This window comes from Corvus brachyrhynchos, unplaced genomic scaffold, assembly GCF_000691975.1.
Source record: "Corvus brachyrhynchos isolate BGI_N302 unplaced genomic scaffold, ASM69197v1 scaffold523, whole genome shotgun sequence".
Taxonomy (NCBI): Eukaryota; Metazoa; Chordata; class Aves; order Passeriformes; family Corvidae; genus Corvus; species Corvus brachyrhynchos.
Genome location: NW_008237265.1, coordinates 3,066,587 through 3,071,271, shown reverse-complemented (window position 1 = coordinate 3,071,271; position 4,685 = coordinate 3,066,587). Strand labels below are relative to the sequence as shown.

The window sequence follows — 4,685 nt, the reverse complement described above, 5'->3', positions numbered from 1 at the left end:
ATTGAAAGCCACCCTGTATGAATCCAGATAGGATAGTCAGACAATAAATTAGTCACTCCTGCCAAAGAATTACAAACACTGCCTGAAACAGAAGAGAGGAACAAGGCACAACACCACCACCCCCAGACATGCCCCCCAAAATCCCTTCTCCAATTATTACATTGTGTAATTTTTTTTTTTTTAATTTTTGACTCTTTTAAAGCTGGAAAGATGGCTGAATGGTTACCCCTTCTGTGTATGACATTAATTAGAAGGAAAGCACATGCCAGGAAATATTGAAACAGTCTCTCTACTAAGGAGCAAAATGGCTTTTGATTTTCTGACCTGCCACATTCTCCAGGAAAGGCTTCCATTAATGTTGTTACTATTAAGAATCTGGTTTAGAAGCATTCACAAGCTCTTCCACACATCAGCAATTTTATATACTGCAGCGCACAACAGCTAAACTTTTTCCACTTCCAATTCTACCCTTGTATTTCTCGCTTATTCTCCCAAGACAATCTAGTTCCTTGTCTCCTTGATATCGTAATGAGAATACCAACATGCCATTTTCTTTCACAAGGGATCATATACAACCTGAATGTTATGGGAACAAATTTGTACAATCCTCCAAGCAAAACCATAGTGCAGAAATGTGACACCAGATGACGATTAAAGTTGCTTCAAAAAAACCCCACCCCAGCTTGTCAGCGTGAGTGGCCAAACTCTCAGTGTGCAGCAATGAAGAACTGACAGATTTATGTAAAGAGAGATTTTTCCAAACTGGTAAATACTCCAGCAATGGTAACTGTGGGCTTAGAAATGCACATATTCAGTCAAGTGCATTTTGCCTTTAATTTCTGAACCCATTGAACAGCTTGCTGCAAAAACCAATGCGTTTTAAATGGTATTGTTAACTGGCAATCCACTCGTCAAAGCTCGGAATTAGTAGCTTAGTGAAGTGTAAACAGCACTTTTAAACTAACACGGAATAGGGAGGAAGAGGATGTTATTTAATGAGAAAAATCAGATTGATATTATGGAACATTCTGGAAGTACCTGGGCATCTTGAAGGAGAGGAGGAAGGGGAACCTCACAAATAATCCCTCCTCCTTTCTCTCTCTCAAACCATGCCAATGATCAAGGAAATGAGAACAAGGCGCTTGATTCACAGCTGACTCTCTCTTCTTGTTACATCAGATCAAGAAGGAGTGTAACAGGGAGGGAGGAGCCGATTTCTGCAGAGGAAACAAATCTACAAGCTGGCATTTTGTCTCCTACCCCTATTAATTAGACCAGTTTTCTGTCAGAAACAGAGCTTTTAAAACTTGCAGTGGAGTTACATGTGTGCCCACTCACACACATGCTGCATATATGCATCCAGAAAATTAAATATTATGTGTGTGGGATAAAGTCCTCCCCAAAAAATCTTCAAGGCAATAGTAGTTGGTTTCCCATTTTATTTTATGGATGGATCTCTAATTCTTTCACTTAATCCCAAGTTTAAAATGTACAATACTGCTAATAGGAAGACACAGCCTGTGCTGAAGCCCCCAGTAATAACAGCCTTTAGATAGGGTGCACTGTGTTCTGGAGGAGGTCTGCAAGGCCTTTTTTTATATGCTTTTTTAAATATGCTTTTTTTAAACCCTAACTTACCACAGAGGAAAACTTCGGCTTGATCTCACTATGAATAAAGCAGAAAGCACACAGGCATCCTCTTGGCAGGTCAGGGGAGGGTTTAACTGGCTCCCTGCTGTCTAACACGGGTTCTCCCCCAGCCCCAAAGCCAGAGTCCTACTTTCCATTAACAGCTCAAAATTTACACTCTTTTGCTGTTGCCAACTTCAGTTTTTCATGATTTGCCTCATCCCATGCATTCAAGAGGACTACATCCATATGGCTTGTTTGTTGGTGAAAAACAAAACCAACTCTCTACAAACAAACACACAAAAACACCCTGGGTGCACACCGGTATAAACACTAATGTACTTCTAATTTAAGTTTTGAGAAAACAAAGGCAGAGTGATTAAAGGCCAGGAACATGCAGTTAGCATATGGAGCCCCAGTAAGTGCCCTAGAGCAAGCTGAATGTTTCCATTGTGTGAAACTCATTCATTATAGCTATAAGATGCAGGGCAGACATTTGCATTTCTAGAGTGGCATCTTGTCATTTTTAGATAAATCATGGGACCCAGACCCTTTCTAAATGGCATCAAGCTCACATTTCTTGATAACCTGCCTCCCCTTTGTTTCAGTATTCTGCCTCACTCTTTTCTTCTCCTCTTCGTGAATGTCATTAAACTTTGCATTCTATGTGTCCAGAACTCAGGGGCTTCTCATTTTTGCTTAAAAAGGCACTGTTTGCTATGACCAAGCACTGCAAAAGGAGATGCAACTGCATGCAATCAGAAAAACTAACAATAAATTAGAGTAATTTATTGTATCCGGTTCCAAAGCTGCTGCCTCCTGATTCACATTCCTCCCACCAGTCCCAACCCAAGCCCCACTCCAACCTGATAATCATTTCTATTTCTCCCTTCTTCACCCCAGCTTAAAATCAAATTTGGAAATGCACATCTTCTTTGGAGTGGCAGGAAGAACCAGCAGTACAATAAACTAAGCCAAATCCTTTCCCCTCCTGCCCCCCTGCTTTTTCCTAGATAACACAGAATCCTCCTGAAATGAACAAATGTAAATGTGAGCAGATACAGACTTCCTATGGGATCAAACCATCAGTTTTCTATCAGAAAGAAGATAGAAGTTAAATGGTTGCATTTCGCCCAAGGGAAGGCAGAGCTTCAGTTGTGAAGTATTCCCATCAGAAATTTTGGATAAGTTGAAAAGAAAAGAAAAAAATCCCTGCCTTCTCTCCAGACCTGGTGTAGATATTTCCACAGCAATTCTTCATACGCACATTTCATCCCAACAGCATGATCTTTTAGGATGACTCTGAAGTGATTAGTGTTTTTCAAGTGCAGGCATGTTTGCATGGTACACATGAAACTGCTCAGAGCAACCTTTCAATTTTCCATCACTCCCAAGTACAGTTTTGGTGAAAGCAAACAAAGCAGGAGGGGAAATAAAGAGCCCAAACTGAGTGCTTACATCTAGACACCTCCTCATTCCAAATCCAGGCTCTTGTGTCCACATGGGTCACTGCCAACACAAGGGCAGCAGCAGCCAGAGGAACAGTCACCCAGTGCTCCTGCCCCCCAAGCCCAGGGGGATCCCACTCTTTCTGGTAAAAAGAGTGTACATGAAGGAAGCTGATTTTGTCATGGAACCTGAAGAGTGCACTTTATTCAGAGGACAAAGATGAAGGCAACTTTATGAACAGTTTTTTTGCAAAAGCCATCAGCCATTAGCACACTTTACTCATGAAAAACCCTGTGGCTTGGCAGCACAAAGAGGAGCCCCCTTCCACCCCAGCCTCTGAGTCTGCTTCTGGCTAAGCATACCAGGACTGAGGTGGAATCAGAGCTGTCTTTCAAGATCTACAGAAATCCCTTTTCCTTAGTTTCTCAACTTGGTAACATGTTTTCCTCGCTGAGGTATTATGAAAATGAGCTTGTTAGCATCCATTAAATGTTGTTTATTTGTTATTAAAGACAAATCATATGATTTTATCTTAAGCCACAGGATTATGTCTGTCAAATCAAAGGTAGTGAACTACCGCCCTGTTTATCTAATCTTGCCTGCCAATATTTTCTCATGTCCTCCAAAGAAAACCTTGTGGAGATGAAGATGAGACTTCACAGGTCCAAGCATTTTCCTGGGTGTATGCAGGCTTGGCCATGAAAAGAACTAAGCTGATGGCACAAACTTAATTTCATATACTTTTCTTTCCACAGGTTGCATAAAAAGCAATCTACAGACCAAAAATTGTAGTAAAGCCCATGGCCAGAGATGGGAAACACACAACTGGTAACTGCACCTTGAAAAACAGGTGCTACAGGTCTGAAGAAGAAAGGTGTTCAAAGAAGCTGGAAGGAATGGCGGAAGAGACATACGGAACCAAATTTCTCTCAACAGCACTCTTGCAGTTCTGCTGTCAATGGACAGAAAAGAGTTGAAGTAGTAAACCTCAGAGAGATTCTCCTCCTGCATCATAAAATAAAACTGTTTATTACAAACTATGGAATGAGAATTATAAACAGTTGTGCAGGTGTTTGCAGAAGTAAAGGACACAGAAGGATGAGTTGACAATGGACTTCCATCTCAAGACTTCCTACTTTCTCATACACAATATATAGAGGATGACAATCTCAATGATTTTCTCTGTCCCTTCCCAGGATCTCTGAGCATCTGTACATCATTCAAAGAAATCCCTATGATCCAGTAAAACTCCTCCAGAGGCAGGAACTCTGAGTATACGTGTGGAAGGAAGCTGCAGGAGCTAAAACTGAAGTCACAGAAACACACTGAAACACACTGGTTTGAAAGACAGGTGTCTGCTAAGGAAGGCAGAAGCCTCCCTTGGGAATGGCAGATGTAGCCCCTTTCCCTCTGAGTTATTATAATTTTGAAATCAAGGGCTTTTAGGCAAAGATGTGGGAAATAGGAATAACAGTTCTTTAGTATTATATATATAACCAGTCAAACAAAACAACAATAACTATGGCAGTAACAGCAAACAAACACAAACCCAGTGCCAGGCTTCTCGGCTGTCAGGCCCTTTCCCCTCGGGTGCAGTTCCGCTCGCA

The 4,685-nt window shown here is 41.4% G+C and overlaps 1 long non-coding RNA gene across 1 annotated transcript in view; it reads left to right on the top strand.

Moving 5' to 3' along the window:
• The window catches only part of LOC108445786, an 11,189-nt gene extending 7,074 nt beyond the window's left edge, over window positions 1-4,115 (top strand). Inside the window, exon 2 of the long non-coding RNA XR_001860763.1 lies at window positions 3,834-4,115. This is a non-coding gene — a long non-coding RNA (uncharacterized LOC108445786). The remainder of the gene's footprint in view (window positions 1-3,833) is intronic.
• Window positions 4,116-4,685: the final 570 nt, after the last annotated feature.